Below are 11,181 nucleotides of genomic sequence, written 5' to 3'. Positions count from 1 at the left end.
ACAGAAAGAACAGGGAGAATTTGGTATATAAACAAGGACATGCAAAATAAGCTTCTTATGAAGACTTTTCAATCACACTTTACCTATATGGGAAAGAAAGCAAATCTCATATTCCGTACATTTGTTCCCTCAAAAGAAGCCAAATAATTCTTTGAGAGCGTACTACAAAAATCTCATTGCCTCAGTTTAGACTTTTCTGACAGCCAGACCCCAAGATAGAACTACCATACTTATCAGAATTTAGCTTAACTAACAGACTCTGAATTTTTTATTCAAATTATCCACATTTTATAGGCTATTTCTCATCCTTCACAGGACTCTCACAATAGAACAGATGCATTAACAAGAACTGTTGTTTTGTTGTTTTTTCAAACCCACAAAAGGACTGGAAGACTATACAAGCAATTGTAGTTAAGTATTCTCTGGTGTCAAGCCTGTGATACTTGACATGATTTGCTAAGTTGTTAAATAGCTAGAGCCAAATAAAGAAAGTAGCTTCTCCGTGTGCTAAACATATTTATGGCCTTGTTTAGCAAAAACTCTTAAGAGAAAGAGTCATATTGTTGCAATATGAAAATTCCATCTTCAATTCTTATCACCACAGAGAAACTTGAAGTCAAATAGACCACAAGTACTCTAAGATAATGGATGAAATAATAAAAAAGTAAAGTTTGATGTGTATTCAATAATTCAATTAATTGTGATATAGAAGCAACCGAAATGTCAACTGATAGATGAATGGACAAAGAAGAGGTGATGCATACATACCATTGTATGTCAACTATACTTCAACTAAAACAAAAGAAATACTACCAGTAAGCTAAATTAGGATAAAAAATAATGACTTGTGAAGACAAGCTCTAAAGAAGGTATTTTTGGTTGACATGTTCACTGAAATAATTGATAGGAAATTTCTAATTAAAGTCAACCTATAATCATCAGATGCACTTTACTGCCTTATGTGAAAACCAAATAAACAAGTTTTATGCGTGCTCTCAACTATAATACAAATGTGCATGATGCTGTGATTGGTAACAATACCAAAGCTTAGGACTCATTTTTAAAAATATGAGTGGGGGCGCCTGGGTGGCGCAGTCGGTTAAGCGTCCGACTTCAGCTCAGGTCACGATCTCACGGTCCGTGAGTTCGAGCCCCACGTCGGGCTCTGGGCTGATGGCTCAGAGCCTGGAGCCTGTTTCCGATTCTGTGTCTCCCTCTCTCTCTGCCCCTCCCCCGTTCATGCTCTGTTTCTCTCTGTCCCAAAAATAAATAAACGTTGAAAAAAAATTTAAAAAAATAAAATAAAAATATGAGTGAAATTGATAGGAATCTGAGTTTCTTCCGGGCACAAAGTTTTCAAATTTTCCATAGTATTTTAAATTTATCCTATTCTAAAATGCCTGCGTGCGTTCAGTCAGTTAAGAGTCTGACTCTTGATTTCAATTCAGGTCAAAATCTCATGGTTTGTGAGTTTGAGTCCCGCATTGAGTTCTGTGCTGATAGCACAGAGCCTGCTTGGGATTCTGTCTCCCTCTCTGCCCCTCCCTGGCTTGCTCTCTCTATCTCTCAAAATAAATAAAAATAGACTTCAAAAACATGTAAAAACGAAACAAAACAAAACAAAACATGGCAGATTGCTCAGTACAACATAGTTAAGAAACATGTTTTTTAATATAATCTTGCATAAAGGAGGTGTGACCAGAAAGTCTGACTATTCAGATTTAGAGGATATTCTAAAACTGTCTAAACCAATTATAAAAGTAAAATAAAATCTCAGATATTTCACAATTGCCATATCAACATCTCAATGTACTAGAATTCTTTGGATTGAAAATATTTTGATTTGATTCAATTGAGTCAGTTAATCTAATACAGTTTTTAAATATAGTCCATAAGGTCATGAGCTCTGGAGTCCAATATTCAGGCTTTTCTTTCTTTTCATATCCTTTTGATGTCTTTTAGTGTTGTACTGGAGCAATCAGCCAGATCGATGTACACAGGTTCCTTGAGTATGTGTGTGTGTGTGTGTGTGTGTGTGTGTGTGTGTTTTCTAATAAAAAGATTTTCATTAAAAGTTGCTGATTCCTTCTAGCATAGGCAGAATTTAAAAGCACAAAAGCCTTTTGAAACTGTGAAGCCATTTAGCATTTACTCAACTAAATTTTTAGCCTCTGTGCTCCATTATACATTCATAAGATGGATTTCTTTCTTTTTTTTTTTCCTGGTTGTACTTCATTGATCATGACCAAGAAAACCAGAGAATTTTTTCTTCAGGGTTACTCAGCTTTCATACAAGTAAATCAAAAGTGCCATAGCATCATCTTGGCACCCCAAAGAACACTGCTTTCAATTCCTTCCAAGTGATCTGTTTTCTTGTGTCAAAGCTAAATGATAAGAACATAGTAAAGAAGGAGGCAACAGTTCCAGCGTTCTATGTTGTGCAATGAATTCCTTGTTTTATTATAACCACAAATATTTATCAAGTGCTTTTAATGATTCATGTACTATTCTAAGTCTTTTGGAAGTGTCTATTATTAAAACTCACAACAATCTTACGAGGTAGAAACTGTGATTATTTTGAGGTTACTTCAAGGAATTTCAGGTTTACAGAGGATAAACAAACTGCCTATGGTCATGTAGCTCAAAAAAGGGGCATTACAGAATTTAAATTCCTGTAGTCTGACTTCAGAGTGTATGCTTTTAGTCAATATACATTGCTGTCCTGCTGCTGGATGTGACATGACAGTCAGCTGAATCTACATGTCATCACAGTTTTGTAAGTTAGTATCTGAAAAACTTGGATTCTTTTAAATTGTAAGGAAAACAACTAAGCATTGAACAGTAGCAAAATTACATTATGGGTGAACTGTGTATAGATTTACTTAATAATTAAGGCCTAGACAGAGAACCCAGAAAGCTTTGTTTCTTCTGTTTCTACTGCATGAAAAAGCTTGTGTCATCATGAGAGGGTGAGTCTCAGGCCTGAATGAGGTTGCCATTCTTTTTGGTTTTGTGTTTGTGTGGTAGTCCTATGTGCACAATTATTTTGCCTTTAGGGACTCCTTACACGTTTGCTTAAATTGAATCTCTGCCACGGAAAACATTCTGTCCTCGTCACGGATACTGCTGTTATTCTGATCCGTTTACTTTATATTCTGCTATCTGTTTCCATCTCTTTGCATTTTCATTACGTGGATGAGTTGTGGAGACTGATCTCTGTTTAGGCAGAAAAACATAAACTTTTCTTTTCATGTATTTATATTTTGCATAATGTATTGCAATAATCTGGGCTCAATTTCTCTGTTCTAAATTACTTGCCATGCTACTTTTTAATGTCCTCCCTCAGCATATTAAATTTTATATTGGTTGTTTTTTAATTGAATTCTGTTATTGGGATCCAGTTTGCTAAGAAGAGTTCACAGGACCTCTTTGAAACTATCTGTTCACTTACAGGCAAGACATGTGAGCAAATGTTGTTCTGGTTTAGGGGCATTTCATAAGCCATAATGCTCACTCCTGGAATTCTACACTGACTGCATTTGTTTGAGAAGATAGGAGTGGATAGCCTCACCTGGCTCTCACTTAGACTGAAGAGAACATTCTGCTGATGTGCATCTCAGTGTTCTCAGAAATACCTTTGTATTTTCACTTGCTGGAAGGATCTAAAATTGCCTTTCCTTGATATTAGAGTAGAAAAATGAAAGACTGCAGATGGATTTAGAAAGAATAGAGTCTAAGCAGTTGTACATATTTTGCTTTGTTTATGTTTCTAACTTTGGCTACTTTATCCTTAGGAAAAGGAAATTTACTTATGGTTTAGTGCACTCACATTCTACTTTGACAATTCAGAAAAATAAATAAATAAATAAATAAATAAATAAAACAAAACAACAACAAAAATGAAACCTCACCATTTGCCCTCCATTTTCATCCCTGATAATATTTCTCTGGAGGATATCCTGTTTTAGGTGACCCCTTGCCTTCTTGCCCAAGTCCACACGTCATGATTACCTGTCATCTGCTTGAAAACACTTCAGCATCAACAGTGCAATACACATGAGCTAGTTAATTTAAACTAATATAAACTAACAAGTTACTCCAATCAGGAATGATCAGAAGATCTACGTTGTGATCTTAACCAAATATCTCAACAATCACACATGTTTGCAAATGATCATGTTGAAGGTCTAAAATGGGTTTTCTGGACATGATAAATATTAGACTTAAGATCTCATTGGTGAAACTGAGGATTTTTAAGATCGTGATTTTGCTAAAATAACTTTAGCTATATACCTGATCCTAAGATGATCAAAGTATAAGAATCAAAGGGTATCCTACTGTAACTGTTTTTTAAAGATGGCACCCGAGTCACTCCCCTAAGCAGTCCTGGGTCCAGTCATATAAGGTAAGACTTCTGGTTGCCAGATGCCAACTATAAGGATGAACAAATACTTTTTCTGGAATAGCATCACAACAGTCTTAAGTGAACTTTATGCAAGATAGTGGCTGGTGCAACATAAAGGTGGAAAGGTAGGACTTCATCATGCTTACAAACAGGTTGAATACAGTGTTTTGAATTTGCTGGGTAATAAATATTTGTTTAATACAAGTCTGTATATATGACAGAATTGGACTAAGACTTGTTTTTATGATAAGCTGGTGGTGAAGCTATGCAAGAGTAGTTAAACCTAATTCCACTTTAAGATTTACGAACCTACCATTATTACCAAATTGGCCTGGTGCAGGGAGTAGTTGTTGTCCATACTCCATTTTCATACTAAGTATTTCATCCATAAATTATCTTCAATTCTTCCATACTTTCAACATCTCTCTCCACTGTTTTATTTTATGATTATTGTAAACATTTTTCTCTATGATATTAAAAAAAATTCCTCTAGTTACTGAAAACCTGCCTTCCTTTTCTTGCTACCAACTCTCTGAATGAGTGTTCACTTGATCTTTCTACCTCCTTATCTCCATTTTGCACCTTAGAATTCTCTGACACTTCCCCAGATCTCTACATGACTTTTTATTAATTAAGCCAATGAACGGTTTTCACTTGTTCTCTCATTTGGCCTCCTGGCAGCATTTGACACAATTGGCCTCCTCACTCTCTTGACTTCATGGCACTACTCTGCCCTCATTCAATCTTTTCATTCTGATTAATAATTCTCTGTTGCCATTGAGGGTTCATTTCCCTCTGCCCAGCCCTTAAATATTTATATTTTATGATTAAACAATAAACCAAGCATTGTGTTTATTGCAACATGTTAATGCTCTTCTCCAACACTAATGAGATGCATGCTGTGTTTGCTCCCTTACCTTCAACCTTCTGTTGGCTGTTTATCTGCAGGGGAGTGTAAGTTCTGTACTGCAAGGGTACCATGAAACCAGAACCTCCTGTATGGTTCTTATTTCAGCTAAGACTTAATTGTTTTCCTCGTCCTGGTTATTCCTAAAATGTTTTAAAAATAAGTACAAGAGATTCACTTTATAAGTCCTAAAATTCACTAGAATCAAAGTCCATGACTGCTTTGAAGATAAGGCTGAAGATGACCTTCATCAAAACAACAACAAAGTTTTACAGTTTAGCACTATATAGATTTAGGGGCTTGCCTCTTAGAAAGTTGGAGGCACTCTGAGGAATTGGTAGAAAGAAATATGAGAGGGTTGACAAATAGTTTAACTTCTAATTTGAGAGTCTACCAAATGATTCCTGTGAACTGGGTCTATCCATTAGAGAGAGTAGTAGTGACATTGTATGGGTGATTCTCTGATAGACAGGAGTGGTGAAGGAGAAATTATAGTTTGTAAAACATTATCATGTGATTCTAAATTACAGACTCGCCATACTGACTATGAAATTGAGACATCAAAGAGGGAATTTTGCTCAGTGACAAATGGGTGGTGTATAGGTTTTGTTTTCATATTTGGAAAATGAAAAGAGAGCTAATACAGACAAAATAATAATGTGTTGTTTAAAATACTATAACATTGGACTGTCATAGAGAAAACATTTTGGGTGTTATTTTCCTAAACATGTGATTATATCTATAATTTGAATATTGGGTATAAAAAGTATTCTAAAATATTAGAAATAATTTTAAATGATATAAAATTTATGTTATATTAGATATTGGTTATTTTTGTTTAAACCAAATTTGGAAATATTTTATGATTTTCCACACTTCCTTCCATCACCAATGTTAACAGAAAGATTATATATACAGACAACCCACAAATTTATCCTTTCAGCCCAAATCCCTTTATTCTCATTAATCAACTGTATAATTAACATTTCCCCAAAGTTATCCTGCACAATCAGAAAATCCCCATGAATAAGAGTAATTCATCTCATTTCCTAACACAACTTTAGCTTGTCCTATGATCCACAGAGGAAATGGCAAATGCCAAAGCTGGATACTTGAGAGCCACTGGCCTTCCTTTCATTCAGCCTCCATATTTAAAAGGTTATTTTTTTAGCCTGCTTAAACTGTCATAACAAAATACCATAAACTAGATGAGTTAAACAACAGAAATTTTGGCTTTTCATGTTGTTGAATTTGGGAAGTCAAGAATCCAGGTATAGACTAGTTTGGTTTCTGAGAGCTTTCTTCCTGGCTTGTAGATGGCTGCCTTCTCCCTATATCCTCCAATGGTGGAGTGAGAGAGCTAGGATATCTCTTCCTCTTCTCATAAGAGCACCAGATGTATTGGATTAAGGTTCCACTCCTAAGACCTCAATTAACCTTTATAATTTCCTCACAGGCCCTATTTATAAATACAGTCACATTGAAGGTTAGGACTTTAGCATATGAATTTTGGGAGGACACCAACATTCAGTCCATAATAGGTAAGTAGTTTTCTAAATTTTACAAATATATTATCTCTTACAGTGGTCATTCCTCATTTCAAGACCTTATTATTTCTCATCTGCATTATAACAACCTATTAACTGTCTATCTCTGACATCTGGTATCATTATATTAATTTGCCCTTCATGAATACATGTTTTATACTGCCCCCAAAGTGACATTTCTAATATGTTGTTTCTCTACTTTTGAAGCATTAGAGGGGATTAGTCCTGTGGAATCTCCAGAATAAGAGCTTCTGATCTTGGCTCTACCACTTATTAGTTCTGTGGCTTTGACCAATTAATTACTTAATGTCTCCAAGTCCTCTTTCACTTCTTTAAAAAGGTGAGAATAATCATAGCATCTACCTCATAAGGTTTAATGTAAGCATTAAATGTGACAACACATGAAAGACACATAGCTCAGTGTTGTTCATACAGTAAGTTTTCAATAAAGGCTGACTGTTATTATTTTACCCAATTAATGTCTCATCTGGCTCTCTTCAGCCTTTAAGATAAACCACAGTGTCCTTTCGATAATATATGATTAATGCTCTTGGATTAAACCCTCAACTTATTTACTTTTATTTTTCCAAGGATTCCCTACTTCTTCCCTGGGTTAATCATACTGATGCATCTATAGCTCTTTATACTCCCCTACCTGACCTCTAGGCCTCAAGACATAACCTCTCTCTGCATTTAGCACTCTTCCTGCCCTTCTCCGGTAGGTGGCACCTGCCTAATCATCATTCAAGACTCCACTCAGGAGTTTTCCAACTAAACTTCCATGAGCCCCCCCTTAGAATCTAGGGTATGTTCTCCTCTCCCCTCCCAGGACTCTGGCAGCAGTCATGCTTATCTCTTTCAGACCATGAATTATAGTGTATGGTAATTTCCTCTTTATCACTCTCCTCTTCTAAAGTCTACCTTTCATCAAGATAATGCCCACACATGTGGTTCTTATTATTTGTTTCTATTTTCTTTTCTTAGTTTTGAATTTAAACATAGGGACTTAGAAAAATAAGAGGTATTAAATAAATATCCCAAATGGATAAATATGCCATACCCCTTTTAAAATATCCATATTCTTATCTGCATAAACAAATAGACACCATGGTCTTTTTAGCCTTCTATTAAATTCAAACCTAAACTAATATTTCTTTACCCTGATCTGGATGCCATAACTGATGGCATTGTGCACCTAATTTTGTTGTTTTTTTTTTCTTTTTCAATGCAAATCTAGAAGATGGAATTTTTTAGACTTTTAATGAGCTGAAGTGGATATTCAAAATAATTCTGTTAAAGCAGAGAGGACCATTTCAGCACTTCAAAATATTTTAATTCTTTTCTGCCCCTCCAACCTATATTACACTCATTTTATAGTAAAGCACTAACCTTAATTGGGTTTCCTATTATTTTAGTACAAAGAATGCAAGATTATACAGAAACAGACTTCTCTCATTTCTTTCACTGTAAAGTAAGGATCATAATTATGTGATTTAATGCTATGCAAATATCGGAGTAGAAGTTTGTTTTTGTGCCATCATGAACTTAAGTAGTTTGTATTTTCCCGCATACTCATGTTTTTGCTTTCCTTGGGTTGCTGATTGGGCTGCAGTTGTATTTTGTTATTCACTGGTAGGTGTTAGATGAAGTTATAGGTAAAACTGCAAGTCCCTATAGATAGCTGGTATACACTTAGTCAGCTAAAAATAACTGAACATTCTTAGGGTGTTCAATACAGGATCAAAGCGTAGAGTGCAGAGAAGTGACCTCAAATCGAACACATCTTGCACTGCTGTTTGTCAACAGTAAATTACATCTGATTTTAAACAAGAAAAGGAAAAACTACTGGCGACCTGTGAGTGCGCTTCATATAAGGATCAATACAAAGGAGAATAGCCTTTTTAGCTTTTTCCAAGTTCTCTGACTTCCTGGAGCAAATTGGCAGTACTTTTTGATCATTCTCAATTAATAGCACTCTCTCCCTAAGCCAGAGAGTCTATAGTCCTGGGGGCCACAGAAGGGCTGGGGGCTTCACAAGGAACATAATGGGAGTGTTACAGGCTGAAGACTGCTTTGCTTTAAAAAACAAAAAAAGAAAGAAAGAAAAGAAAAAGAAATTGATTTTCAACTTCTGTAAATAGAATTAGGAACTCAGAACTATGTGCTGGGAAATGGAGCCAGGGAGAATTTTGCAAGCCTTATTTTGAAGTGTACAAATTAGTGATTTCTGGAGCAATTTCAAATCAAAACGGCACTAAACTCAAACCTTTTTAACCAAACCTTTGAAGATACTCATACAGATTTTTTTTTCTTTTCATGATGGTGAAAACAAACTACAATCTTACTCTTTACCTGAATGCAAATGTTTTGTTCTTATATATTTTTCAGCAATTCTTTGGAGTTACAAAGAAACACTGACACATAAACACCTTGAGTATGTCTCAATATTTGATTTGGACAATGACTTGTAATTAATTTTCAGTGAATCTTAAAACCCTTGGCAAAACAAATAAACAAAAATGGATGATACGTTCCAAATCACTTTCATTATTACCATTCCTGTGGCTAAAGCGAACCAGTTTATTACACTCAGGGGGAAAAAAAAGTAAGAGAAGAGGGGAGAGAAAAATCATAATAAAATGAAAAGTAGAGCTGAAGAGAAAAGCAAAAAGAAAAAGGAAGAAATGCATGTATTAAAACGTAATAGTAAAATGTGCTGGTTAGGAAGGTGGGCTTTGGAATAAGATAGGTCTATATTTGGATCCAAATTATGACAACATTTAATTACTTTTGGTGTTATATTTTGAGAATAACAATAAAGGACATAGTAAACACTCAACAAATATTAGCTTTTAATTATAAAATATTCAGAATTGTAAGTTCACTATGAATTCCACAGGTTCCTAAGTTTTGTTTTTTGTTTTTTTTTTTTTTTTTTAGGTAATGGCATTTACATGTAGATTTTGAATTTGCATGGTGACTACTCATAAAATTGGGTGTTGGTCGGTTTGCAGAATTGTTTGCTGCAAATCAGTTGCCGAGGAATTGGACATACTGAATCTTCCTTATGAAATTTAGCTGCATCTTGACGTTTTAATAATTCTTCCTTAATGAATTGAATGGAATTAATCAAATAAGATTAATCAATCAAATAAGACTGAACAAATGCAGAGAAATAAATGCATCAAAGTGGTAGATTTGAATATTTTCAACTCTAGACTAGAAGAATAAAGTAAAATTAAATAATTTCATAAAGCTTGTGTTTAGATTAGTGGATAGATTATTGAAGAAAATCTGAAAATCCTAATAGAAATTCAAATATGTATTTTTTTAAATGTTATTAAATGCTCCTCTCTGCCAGGTTTTGCATGTGTCCCCATGTATAAACAGGTCTATAAAATAGACACCGTTCCTATTCGTATGGAACTTATTGCTTAGTGGGGGCTACAGTTCAACAATCAAGTAAATAAGCAAATACAGAATTCCAAAATGAATTTATTCTATGTTTATAAAATACACAAGAGAGAATAGTGGGAAGTGAGAAGTACTTCCATGGGGGGTTCAGGGAGTAATATCTGAGTTAGTAAAATTTAAGCCAAAATTTTAGGGACAACAAAGAACCAGTTATTAATAGAGGTGGGGAGCAGAATCATCTGGAGGGGATACTACGCCTAACCACTGAACAGCATGCGAGAAGGTACCTACCTGATTGAGGAACTGAGATGAGTGCGGCTGGAACGTGTGAGGGTAACCGTGATACATACATTTAAAATGAATTATACTTGGGTTAGACTTCTCTTAAAAAAAAAAAAAAGACTCCTCTAACAGATGCCCATCTGTTTGCCTTAAGAGGTAGGGGATAAGAGTGGAAACTGGCTGTGTCCGTGGCTATTCACAGTGTGGTACATAAATCAGCAGGGTCAACATTACCTGGGAGCTGGTTAAAAAATGCAGAGTCCCAGGACCCACCCCAGGCTCCAGGGAAAAGAATGCACTTTCACAAGATCTCAAAGTGATTTACATGCATAGTTTGGGATCCCTGGTGTAGGAAAGTACGAAGGATGACCTGAAGTTGTTGGAGAGATGGTCTGGATAGAAAGAACTAGATTGATTCAAGGTACATTTTGTACATAGTGTAATGAGGTAATTTAATAAGGTGGGCATTTTTTTAACTCTTCCATCAACATATTTCTGAATAACTGTGAGAAATAAACATGTCCTGTGTTGCCAGGTTTGCCTGAGTTTTTCATCCAAACTGTAAAATGTATTTAGTTTCCTGGTTTATTTAAACAAACAAGCAAAAACAACAATAACAAGAAAAA

Source organism: Prionailurus viverrinus, chromosome F1, assembly GCF_022837055.1.
Source record: "Prionailurus viverrinus isolate Anna chromosome F1, UM_Priviv_1.0, whole genome shotgun sequence".
Taxonomy (NCBI): domain Eukaryota; kingdom Metazoa; phylum Chordata; class Mammalia; order Carnivora; family Felidae; genus Prionailurus; species Prionailurus viverrinus.
Note: the sequence above shows the minus strand (reverse complement) of the source record.